The sequence below is a fragment of the Echinops telfairi genome, unplaced genomic scaffold (genome assembly GCF_000313985.2).
Source record: "Echinops telfairi isolate 266 unplaced genomic scaffold, ASM31398v2 ScPeMD7_44;HRSCAF=162, whole genome shotgun sequence".
NCBI classification, from domain to species: domain Eukaryota; kingdom Metazoa; phylum Chordata; class Mammalia; order Afrosoricida; family Tenrecidae; genus Echinops; species Echinops telfairi.
Window position 1 is genome coordinate 12,024,969 of NW_022103942.1, and position 13,529 is coordinate 12,038,497.

The 13,529-nt window shown below is 37.4% G+C and overlaps 1 non-coding gene and 1 pseudogene across 1 annotated transcript; both read right to left on the minus strand.

Annotated features, from left to right (window-relative positions):
• Window positions 1–3,423: 3,423 nt before the first annotated feature.
• Window positions 3,424–13,529, minus strand: part of LOC105979402 — a 17,484-nt pseudogene continuing 7,378 nt past the window's right edge.
• Window positions 11,634–11,797, minus strand: LOC115869782. The gene has a single exon (XR_004046370.1). It is a non-coding gene; the product is annotated as a U1 spliceosomal RNA (small nuclear RNA).

The window sequence follows — 13,529 nt, forward strand, 5'->3', positions numbered from 1 at the left end:
ATGCAGCCCTGGGTGCTGGAGCAGCCATGCAGAGACCCCTGCCAGTGCTGAGATGCTTACATGCTCACTGATTCGGCTTTCCTCCTGCAGTCAGCATCATTGTGCGCATCTTGTGAGATGGAGGAGGACTTTGTGGATTGGTGTCAGATATTTGGACAAATGTTGGACTTGTGGGCTTGCACAGCACTGGGTTGGGATATTTTCTTGATGTGCACTTAACCTTTATATGAAACTCTCTTATATGTATGAGTTTCTGTGGATTTCTTTCCCTAGTTTACCCAGACTAACATATATGGTATTTCAATCGCCATTTATTTTAGGAATCACAAATTTCGCCTTCCACAGTGGCTGTATGTATTACAAACCCACCAGCAGTGGATAAGAATTCCAATCTCACCATACACTCTCCAACATTTGTTGTTTTTAGTTTTGTATTTTTTTAATTGGGCTACAGTAATGGGTATCTCATGATTGTTTTGGTTTGCATTTCCAGGATGGCTAGTGAATGGGAACATGTTCTCATGTGTGTATTTGCCATTCCAATATCATCCTTTGTTAATCATCTATTTAGGTCTTTTCCCCACCTTCTCAGAGGTTTATTAGCCTTTTTCCTTGTTCTAGACTTGTAATATTCTTAGTCCCTTCTGATATATACTTTGCTCTAACCCAGAATTTTTGCTGCTCAGCTACTGTAGACTTTCTGTCTGGGGTCACATCTGGGTATACTCACCTTTGTAGCAATTACATATGCCTCTTTCTCTGGCTCAGAAACTATATTCCTTTATTTCAAGGAAAACATACCCCCCAAAGAAATGCAAATGGCAAAGTAAAACAAAAGACTAAAGGTTCCTTCTTGTTCTGCCTCCCTACTCATGGTCAACAATTTCATCTTGTGATTATCCTGAAACCTGGGTTAATGTAAAACATCTATACAGAAGTATCCCAGGGTGTGAATTTCAAGGTAAAAAGCATATAATTTATATATATTCTTATTTCAAATGGGACTCCATCAAGACAACTCGAGTTGCTGTTGGATTCACAACTGGTGTAATGTTCTAATACACACACATATATATTTACATATTTTTATTATTAAATACTTTTATTGGGGTCTCCTATAACTCTTATCACAATCCACACTTACATCCATTGTGTCAAGCACTCCTGTACATTTATTTACCTCATCATTCTCACAACATTTGCTTTCTACTTGAGCCCCTGGCATCTGCTCATTTTTCTTCTCCATCCTCACCCTTCCCCCATGAACCCTTGATAATTTATAAATTATTATTATTTTGTCGTATCTTACACTGTCTAATGTCCCCCTTCACCCACTTCTCTGCTGTTCATACTCCAGGAAGGTGGTTATATGTAGATCCTTGTAATGTGTCCCCCCCTTCTCCCTCACCTGCCCTCCACCCTCCTGGTATCACCATTCTCACCACTGGTCCTGAGGGGTTCATCTGTCCTGGATTCCCTGTGCTTCCAGTTCCTATCTGTACCAGTAATACACTTATATTATTCGCTTTCATTTCAGTTAATGAATTTGACTTTGCTGCTCCAGAGCACAAGCCCTTATTAGGTGTAACACATATCTACATGAAATGTCTAAAGAGCTATTTCACATATATGAATATATATTGGTGATAATCAAATATCTCCCTGTTAATTAATTGCAACATATTTCTAGAATTTTATTGTTCAAGATTTCAGCAATATTATAAATGACCATTGGGCTTATAGAATCATATGTAAAGCACAAGAAAAAAAATTTTTGAGGATTCTAACAAGAATATATAATAAATTAACATATTAAAATCTAATGCAGGTAAAGTGATTTGACTAAAATTAAGATATTTTGTTTGGGGGCAGTGATGAAAAACCCTATGAAAAATGTTATGTATGATTTTTGATCTGAAAAAAAAAGATGAAAAATGAAATTGACTCATCCTCGTGGCTCAATTCCCAGTCAAGTAAGAAGCCTATAAGGTGAACAATAACACCTGGGAGGGATGTACTCCGGTGGTGAAGTGAAATTCTTTGGTATGGTTCTTCAACCTATAGTAGTATAACTCCCACCAAATGACTCCACCATGTGAGAGCATTCAAATAATGTTTAGAGGACATGAGGGGATTGTTCAGTTTCACCATTTCTCTAGGTACGAAGTGAGTCATCTCAAAAGCAGGAGAGAGTATCTCATGACCATCAAGAAAGAAGAGATACCAATGAGGTGTATGTGGGATTCTCAGTGTGAAGTGACAGTGGCAACAGAGGCATAAGAAGACACAGAACCAAGACCATGAGAGAGTGTGGCAGGTTTCCAAGTCTACAGAACAAGTACAACTGAGTGCCTTTGAGAAGGAGGTTGACTTGAAGAATGGGGTGTCCTTTGAGCACTTAGCATTGTTAAAGGGGCTTTGCAACACTTGCCCAAGCAGTACAGATACCAAGGAGTTGTGTGGATAAGAGGCTAAAGATTGAAGAGAAATACGCATGTCTGCATGGCTGACAAGAGGTACTTCAGACAAAATGACTGTATTATTAACTTTTCTGAACATGATTTGTGTTAACTTCACTAATAAACCCCAATAACCATGAGTTATTGAGTTCAATGTGGCCATTACAACAGATTATTGAGCCTAGAAGAGAAGTAGGGTACCCTGGGAGGTATGATTTGTGTTTGGATAAAGGAAGTTGGAGGATGGAGGTAGGTCTGATATCTGTCTCATAGAAATCAGTCTTGGGATGATTCTCCTTCCCCCTTCCATAGCCAAAGGATGTCAGATTTGGCTCCCATGGCATTTCTTCAACTCCAAAGAACAATCAATCATATGAGATCAAAAGGGCAGCATTTGCCTAGGAATAAAGCACAGAAAAGAGAAAGGAATAGGAAAGGGCAAATGGAACTGGTAAACAGGATGTGGGAAGTGTGATGCTACATTGTGGAGATTGCAATCTATTTAATGAAAGAAAATGTGTATGACCTGTTCTACAGAAAATACATTTTCACTGTCAACTTTCACCTGAGTAACAACAAAAGGTTACACTAAAATAAAAAAATCTAGAATTTTACTGTTTGAACTTTGGTGACAGGTTGATAGAGATACAGACACATGTATGTAAGGCAAGAGAGTATTAAGGAATAGGGGTACAATATTGAGATGCAAAGGATATCAGTTGATTTTGAATCAGAATAGATGGCGATTGGCGTCCCAGAGTTTTAAAGCCTAAATGCTTTCCAAGCCTAAGTAATATCTCACTTAATTTTAAGTTTACTTTGCAACAGTCTATTTCAAAGGCATGTACACTTAATCTTCACATTACATTGCCCCCAATTTGACATTACGTTTTAGTGCTAAATTTGCAAGTTGAATTTATGGCTAAGGTTGTTAGATGGATTAATTAAAATCAAATAATCTATATCAAGCCATTTTTTCCATAGCATTTAATATCAACGATATAGGAATGTCATAAGTTGGAAATGACTTGATGGCAATGAGTTGTGCTGAGTTTGTCTGTTTACAGAAAAGAATTAGTAATAGTTATCTGAAAAGGAATTTCCAAGTTCAGGGACAGATAAACACATCATCCTTTACTTAAATATATACAAAAACAATCCAGGTTGTGGAAATAATACAATCTTCCCATTTGGAGATGTCATTTAGAATTGCCTCCATGAAATAGTTTCTTCATGAAAATACTACATGGTGTGATTCCTTAACTCACAAAAAATAAAAGCATGTTAAGATTTCAACATTGTTTTCTTGATTTTAAACCATGCAGAATCCCCTTGTTTTGTTGGCACTACTGCCTCTTGATCCATGTACAAGTTCTGAGTGAGCATAATGAAGTGTTCCATAATTCTCATTCTTCTCAAGGATCATCCAAAGTTTATTGTGGTTCACACAGTGCAATGCCTTTCTATAGTCAATGAAACACAAGTAAATATCCCTCTGATACGCTCGGCTTTGAACCAAGATCCTCTGACATCAGTCATGATATCCCTTGTTCCCTGTCCTCATTTAAATTATGCCTGAACTTCAGGCAGTTCCCTGTCAATTTTTGCTGCAAATGTTGTTGGATAATCTTAAGCAAAATTTGACTTGTGTGTGGTATCAATGAAATCGTTCGATAGTTTGAGCATTCTGTTGTGTCACCTCTTTGGAATGGGCACAAATGTAGATCTCCTCTAGTCCGTTGTCCAGGTAGCTATCTTCCTAATTTCATGGCATATATGAGGGAGTGTAAGACCAATGCACAGGAGCCCTAATGGCATAGTGATTACTCGCTGGGCTGCTATTTCAAAACCACCAGCTGCTCTATGGGAGAAAGATGGGGCTTTCTATTCCCGTTAAGAGTTACCATTTTGGAAACCCACAGCAGCAGATATAGCCTGTTCTATAGGAAGGTCGTGTGTCAGAATTGACTTGATGACAGTGAGTTTAGGAAGATCAATGTCAATAAAATTAAACCTGCCTTCCACTGTAGAGTAAATGATCATTTCTGAGTTGATATGCAGATTATATAAATGTGATAGAATAGAGGTAGTATTTTATGAAACTCTAAAAATAGACATTGTAGGGCTTTATGTAATTGAAAGAATCCCTGGTGAGACAGTTAATTAAGCACTGGGCCGCTAACTAACCATTTGATATTTGGAACCAATCCAGCAGCTCTATACAAGAAAAGGCCTGGTGGTTTGTTTCTATAAAGACTACAGCTGGAGTCTTGGGGAATATGGCTCCCAGACAACAAGCACAACAACATCTCAGTACTACCAGAGAGGTTCCAATAGGAAGGATATCCTGTGAGAAACACAACATAAAAGCAAAGTTGTCCCAAGTTTCGTACAGTGGGAGAGCAACAGTGCCTTCTGACAGACTCCCCTTTACCATTGACCAGTGGCATGAGCCACTTTCTGTGAGTTCTACTCCTCCCTGGCACAGCCAATTTTTTTCAGTACCTGAGGCAACCCAAGCAGCAAATATGTACTTGGCCCCTGGGGGTTCTGATGGATACCAGTTTATCTGGACAGCTTGATGCAGGCATGTTCATCACCCAAGCTTCACTTTTCAGCATTTTTTCCCTTCCACCTCCTTTCCTGCTTTGTACTTTGGTACCCTCTCATCCCCAACATGCCCCAAGTCCTCCACACACTAACACGAACAAAAGTTCAGAAATTCCCACCCACAAGGCAGTTTTAGATCTTATTTTATTATTATTTTTTTTACTTCTGTTTGGATTATAATATCTTTTTTCTTCCTTGTTCTCTCCCACTTACTCGCGTGATGTCTTCTGTGCAACCCAGTGCTCCTGAAAATATACATTTCCCCCTAGGCAAAAACTCACAGGCTTATACAATCCAAAACACCCATTGAAACAACCCCCGACCCCCACTGAGTGTACAGATATTCCCACATTCACCCTACCATAGCAATAGAACTTCAGCACCCACACCCAAGCCACACCTCAGGCTTTTGTCTCTTTTGTCCCAACTTTTCCCCTGCACATCAACCCATTATTTCTAACCCCCAGCCCCCTATGTTGCCTAATTCTCTTATCATATTGTTTCTCTTCTGAAATTCCTCTTGGTGTAAGGGTTTCAGTCTTTCACTTTCTTCTATTGTTCTCATGAGTGTTTCCCATATCTCTTGAAAGGACCTAAACACCATTCTACTACAATCAAGGAGAACGAACTAAACAAAGCCCTAAAGGAATAAAAAGGAAGCCTGAGGATGATGTGAGGTACTATCAAAAGAAATTGCCTACATCTCATCAAGAACAAATAAAAAATCTATAGAGAAAATAGCACAAGAAATCATGGAACAAAATTTCCCCACCATCAGAAAGGAGGAGAAATAGCTATTCAAAGAGCTGAGAGAGAGGGTCCCAAATCTATAGATCCACAAAGTAAAACAGATAGATTGTAGTCAAACACTCCAATTTTAAGGAAAAGGAGAGAATCCTGAAGACAGCTAGAAATTTAAAAAAAAAAGTCACCTACAAAGAAAAACTGATTAGAATGTGCTTGGACTTCTCCGTAGAAACTATGCAGGCAAGAATACAATGGTGTGACAAATATTAAATTTTGAAAGGAATAAAGCCTAATAACCAAGAATCCTATATCTAGCAAAATTATCCCTCAAACATGAGGGAGAAATAAAGTTAGTCCAGACAAGGAAAAACAAATGACTTTTTACAAACAAGACCATCAATATTGAAATCAACTATTTTGAGCTGTTTATTTCGCTTAACACTTTGTGAACATTCATTGATATATTTCAAAGTCTCTGTCTCTGATTATGTTATTCACCTTAATGTTAAAAAATAATAACTGCACAATTATGAACAGGGAAAAACAATAAAAAATTCAACAAGAGAAGAAGCTGCCTTTCTGAATGGATTAACAAAATTGGCAAACCAGTGGGAAACTTAACAAAGGAAAAGAAAGAGAAGATATAAATATGTAGAGTCAGAGATGAGAAGCGTGACATTACAACAGATTGATATGAAATAAAAAGAATAATAAAACAGTACTAAGATAGAATGTATTCCAACAAGTTTGATAATCTAGAAGAAATTGACAAGTACCTAGAAAGTTCCAACCAAGAAAATCCCAAGACTTGATGGTGTCACAGGGGAATTCTACCAATTATCCAGGAAAGAGCTGACATCAATTCTTCATGTTGTTGGTATGTGCCATTGAAATGGTCCAGACTTATAGCAACCCCATGAACATCAGAACGAAATACTGCACAGTCCTGCACCATCCTCACAATTGTTCCTATGCCTGAGCCCATTGTTGCAGCCACCGTGTCATTCTATTTCATTGAGCACCTTCCTCGTTTTAGCTGATCGTCCACTCTACCAAGTATGACGTCCTTCTAAAGGGTCTGGTGTTTCCTGACAATATGCCCAAAGTATGTAACATTAAGTCTTGTTATTCTTGCCTTTTAGGAGCACTCTGACCATACTTCTTCCAAGGCTGTTTGTCCTTTTAGCAGTCTGTGATATTTTCAATATTCTTCTCCAGCAACACAACTCAAATGCATTGACTCTTCTTCAGTCTTCCACAGTCAATGTTCAGCTTTTAATGGGCATGTAACCCAAAGAAATAAGAGATAGAATGAGAAAATAGATCTGCTCTCCCATATTCATTTCAGCACAGTTCACAATAGCAAGAAGCTGGAAACAGCCCAAATGCTCATCAGTAGAAAAGATAATGAAACTCTGGTACATACAAAAAATGGAATACTATACATCCCTAAACAGCAGCAATGAAGCTAGGAAAACCTCATGACATGGAGGGACCTGGGAACGATTATGCTTCATGAAGTTATTCAATCACAAAAGGAAAAATATTGTATGAATCCACTACTATGAGGATAAACACTAATAAGAATCCAGGCTTCCAATCTGGGGCCATGTAATCTTCTAATCCAGTTGCTCAAAGAACAAGGGAAAGAGCCTGCATACATATCTTCCATGAACCTTATCTGGCTCTTTTTATATGTACATCTTAAAAACATTTTAGACTTATGCTTTGGCAATAATGGGATGGCTGGTGGCTTGTTATGAATATAATGGTAAAGCAGCTAGAAGGATGCAACCAGTAGGCTAATTAATGTATACTTCTTATAGAGCTTGATGGGGTTATTCCTTGTGTTACTCTGACAAGCTGGTTGTATTTCTAAATGGTAGAATTAAAACTGGAAACAAAGTGCGGGCTTTGCAGTTAGATTTTTGTTAATAACCTGTCTTGGAACAGTGGTACTACACTGAATTTTTAGGCTTACTTCTTTTTTTTTTAAAGTAGCTATTATGTGGTGAAAATTTGTAAATAAATCATGATGCAAAATATTTTTAAAAAGCAAACATCTTGGACAAAGGAGACCTCGCCTCACCTAGGATCAGTTTGTCAAGATGGGGGTGGGAGAAGGGAGAAGATCAAGCAATTGCTTCCATACAACATTGTGCTAAGCCCACCCCAAATCAAGACTCTCTTACCAAAGTGATAAGCAAAGTTTACTGGAAATTCAAGTCAAGATGGGAGCAGGGGGTCATGTATGTCTCCAAGAAGGGTGTTAAGGTCTTTTTTCATGGTTAAACCAGTAGGCGCAACATCCCATCAGAAAGATAATTATATAGACCCCCAAAGGGAGAATATGTGTGGTATAAATAGGCATTGACCCGATGGCAGTGAGCGTGAGATGTTCGTATTAGGACACTTTGGACATAGTTTCTGTCCAGGTCTTGGTGACCCCAGTCTTGGTGACCAGGCCTTGTGCTATAGATTACTGGAACTTTAGACCCTGTCCTTTTGAGGCACACAACATTGTTCCCCAGTCACACCAGAAGGCTTCCCTGTGGAAACCCCACTAAGTAAACTGGACTTTACTTCAAACTCACCTATAGCTAATTTATGGAATTGACATACTTTCTTACACTTAGTATGAAAAACAATGTGAGAAGCAGATGACTTCTATCCCAAGGTTAGGGAATTGGCAGTACTTAGACTTTGGTTCAGATCACTGAATTTGAGGGTGTTCAATGAATGCTGGCTTGTGACTACCATATATTTACTATTTTTTGTCATTTTATTGGGGGCTCATACAACTCTTATCACAATCCATACAAACATCAATTGTATAAAGCACATTTGTACATTCATTACCCTCATCAGTCTCAAAACATTTTCTCTCCACGTAAGCCCATGGCATCAGCACCTCATTTTCCCCCTCCCTCCCCATTCCCCCTTCCCCCATGAACCCTTGATAATTTATAAAATATTATTTTTTCATATCTTACACTATTTTAATGCCCTCTTTTCTTTCTTACAACATGTATTAATCTGGTAGGCAAGGTTCTGCCTTTGTGAATGAGTGTTTTTGAAAGTCTTGCTCCATCACTAACCCCTATATTGTTTGTATAAATAATGCCCAGTCACTTAAGAGTTTAATCCGTACAAATCAACAATTCATATATTGTGGCTTGTAGCCAGCCTATACTTATATAATGTCCTTTTCTTAACAGTGTTTTAAATTCTACACCATTGACTACATTAATGACACTATGAAAAGAATTACCTTGCGCCCCAGGGGGATGATTTATAATGTCCTTATCATAAAATGATAATGTTTCTAAAATGAATCAGAGACATATACAAACCATAGATATATAAATGGATTTGGGCTCATTCTAGCCCCAATCCAAAAACAGTATGGAAACAACACACTTCACTTTTGCTTACAACATCTCTGTGGAATTAGTCAAATGGCATCACCTAAGTGTAAGGTGTTGTGAAATGAATCAGAGTACATACCATACATGATGAAATAAATGTAACACTTTGTCACATTTTTCAGTTTTCTTAGAAATGTGAAAATCTTTGAAAAAATGTTTTATTAATGCAAAGTATCTTAAATTTACTTGTTTTGTCAGCATATAGGTATATATTTAAGATGTAGCTAACATTGTGAAGCTAACGTGACATACTATAACATTCCAGAAACTTACTAAGAGATCCTGGTATATACACAGCAAAAACTGGGGTCCTAACATGTGATTAATCTGCTAGATGTTTTCTATCTTTATAATTCTACTTGTGAACCAAGGGAGTAGAAATAAAATCAGTTACTTTAAAAAGGGAAAAAAAGCTATTTAGACTAATCTTGACAAAATATTTTGTTTATGAACACTATAGTGAGCACATTCCGTGTAACAACTGTTTTCATACCCCCTGATGATTCATATTAATGTTGCATATATAAAAATACAAAATACATTTTTAACCACGTAACAGTGAGTGATAAATGTAAATTAGCAACAGACATGAAGCACTAAATCTTAGTAAAGTATGACACAGGCAGATCAATGATGTCATTCTCACTTAAATTTAACAATTTTAATTCAATATTAGTCACTTAAGAGAACAAACTTTTAAATAGCATATTCACTAAGATTTTAGCAGTGTATGTAACAAGACTCAAAGAACTAGCAGTCTGGTCCTCAACTTGCTTACAGCAAACTAGTTTCAATATGAAGGCATTAAATATTAATAACAAAAACCTGCTCTTTACATGCTACATATGCTGACAAATGTGTAATTAAACATAGCAATAAACTCAAATATAACAAGAATAAGAATTTACATACTTGAAATTTGTGTTCTAATCATTGCCTACTTAGAATCTTCAGGCATTAACACTTAACATAGAACATGCATTATTCAGATTCTTTGGAACTATCAATCAAAAATTACTGGATTCTACTTATTGATTCTTTTCAATGGTATCAGAGTCTATTTAAATCCTGTAACATTCTGTTACTATTCAGTACTGCTGAAGTGGAGGCAAATTTTATAAATTTTGGGGCTTACTCATGGTGCAAATTGCTGTCTGTCTCATTTATTGAAGCAGCATACAACATCTCAGGATTTCACTAATTGAGAAAAAAAATGGCTGCTGTGTTGGCAAAATTATGAGTGTAAGGATCAAAGGCACACTATTCAGCTAGCCAAAGTGATAGTACACCTCCTGTTTAAGCCCTTCCCTGATGTAAACAAAAAGTATTAAAGGAAAACATTAAATACATTGACATATAAACATACATTTTATATTTACATATAAATGTAAGGATTTTTAAGATATCAGTGTTAATTCCTAACATTAAAGATGTCCAATACAGTCATCTAGATATTTCTGTTCATATTTTAAGCATTTCCAAACTAGATGCACTTAAATTTTAAAATATTGAATATCTAAAAGTTTTTAATTTAAATTACAATGCATTTTTGCTCCCAGAAGTATTAACTTTGTTAGGAGAAACAAACACCTAAGCTGCAGGCAATAATTATGGCCTTTTCTGGCACAGAGGTATTGACTGGCTACTTAAAATCAAGGAATAATTCTATGAACAGAGTAAAACTCATGCATTTTAGGAACTATGTTCTAACTTCACAGCTGATGTTTCCTACATATCTTTTTTTTAAATTATGGAAGTATGGTTTTTCCTTTAGTATAATTCAGGCCTCTGACTTGAACCAGAAGACTTCCTTTTCTTCTATTACTGTTTCTTGTGCTGTTTCTTCCTCTTCTTCGCTTTTTGCATTGTTTATTTCTTGATCTTCACACCTTTACTTTTTTGCTTTCACCCCATCAACTAATGTATAAGAGAGAGTTTTATGTAAAGGTTAAGTGCGCATCAAGAAAATATCCCAACCCAAGCCCACAAGTCATTAACCCATATATCCAACACCAGCCCACAAAGTACTCCTCCATCTCACAAAACAGAGGCAACAATGATGACTGCAGCAGGAAAGCCATGTCAGTGAATGTGTAAGCATCTCAGCGCTGGCAGGGGTCTCCACACAGCTGCTCCAGCACCCAGGGCTGCATCAGGGTAGGTCCATGTGGCTTCTCCTTGGGGATGTCTTGCAGGAAGTCAACTTGCAAGTTGAAGCAGGAAACTGCTAAGACAGCTACACCCTGGTGCGACCACAAAACAGGAAACCCGAGCACTAGTAAGGCGAGGCTCACCGAGCTATTTATCCCTCCGCCCTTCAATTAACCCCACATGTGTTTATCGGGCAGGCTGGCACAATTAACTAACTCACCCCCTCTGCATTTTTTTACAGGGGAGAGCGTGCATGCAGTCCCCCACTACCACAAATTATGCAGTCGAGTTTCCCACATTTGGGGAAATCGCAGGGGTTAGCACATCCGGAGTGCAATGGATAAGCCTCGCCCTGGGAAAACCACCTTCGTGATCACGGTATCTCCCCTGCCAGGTAAGTATCACTTCCTCTTCATTATGTAAGTCTGATGAAGATTCAGATAAAGGTTTATCCTCAGGATGCATCTTCTTCCTTTTTTTGCTAAAATACTTTTCTTTCTCTGTTTCATTCTTTGATTTTCTTTTCCTTTCAAAAGATTCCTTCTTCTTTATTTCAGATGTAGAGCTATCTGGAGATATGTATGAACAATTCTTTTTTTCCCTTTTATTTGTTCTTTGTTTCTCATTCTCATGCTCAGTATCAGAAGAACTGCAGGAAGAATCAGAGCTTGGGGAAAGCTGACTAGATTTCTTCTTTGACGCTCTTTTTTTTTTTTCTTTTTAGATGAGCTCACACTTCTGTTTAATGGTTTATCTCTGCCATATTCTTGTTCTTTCTTCCAATTCTGATTCATTTGTTTCTTCAAATTCAGCTAATGCCTTGGAGTCTTTCTTTTTGGTTTTCTAATCTTCCTCCGCTCTCCCCCTCCCTCCGTGTTTTCCTAGGAGATTCAGATGATCTTTTGGCATTGGTCTCACAGACTGAGATGGGTTCTTCCATCTGGACATTTTTGTTGGATTTATATAGGATATCCAATTATCACAATCCCCTCTAGGTGGCTGATGTTTGCATGAAGGAACTCTCAGTCATTAAGAAAAACAAGAATAGGCACTCTCAAGTTTTTCATCCACTAGTACACCAAGACAGCTCTATTCTATAAGAGAAGCAGGTAGAATAATTATAAAATTCATTAAATAGAAGGTTAAACAGACACACATCATCTGAACACTCTGCAGCCTATAAAACAGTACAATAGAAATTTGTAAAATCTTATAGCATTGGAATAAACAATATAGACTGTTGATTGTATAGTTCTGGCAATGTTTATGAATATAAGATAAAGTTAAGTATTTTTGGATACCTCATGTAAAGTTTTAAGAGTTATCTAAAATGTTTTCTTTTATCTATATAATCACAATTACTCATTTCCTTTCTTTCATCTCTGCCTTGTATGATATAAAAACAAAGACAAATTTCTATAGCAAGTCTATTCTTGGCAGCCTTTCTCTATTAAGGAACTGCAGCAGAATACATTCTACTACATATCACAAAAACCTGAGTCTTATCTGTCAAATCCTTCTCCTTCAACTAGCACATCCAATCTGCATTACTAAATTTTGATGATTAAGCCTCCATAAGAGGTGTAAAATCTATGCTTTTCTATCCAAATATAGTCATCAACGTAGTCTAGGCCACTATCATATCACTTAGATTATTAATCTATAACATCTTGTGTTAGGGTACTCTAGAGAGATAAAACTAAATTGCTGATAATTTAATGTATTTATTTATAAAGATAATTAGATATATAACAAGAAATGAACTGTTAAATCATATATGGATAAATATATAATACAAGAAATGAACGGTTAAATTATAAAGCACTACAAATGGCTCAGTGCAACTCACTCCCGTGAGAGAGAGTTGTGAGAGGCTAGTAGTCCTTCAAGTCTAGTCTGCTGCCAGATCTTCCTGTATTTATAGAGAGAGCTAGGCTATGTCAGCACAGCAGCCAATCACAAGGCAGGTCACCAACTCTCAGCCAGGTCACCCACCACCTGCCAGTCCCCAGCTCCAGCGATGTCTTAAAGCGACCTCAACTTACAGTGACACAGTCCGCAGGCTAGACGTCCCACAGGTAGTGTAGCCTTTAAATTGAGGCACAGGACAAGCAAGGCAGCCGCACACTGGTCC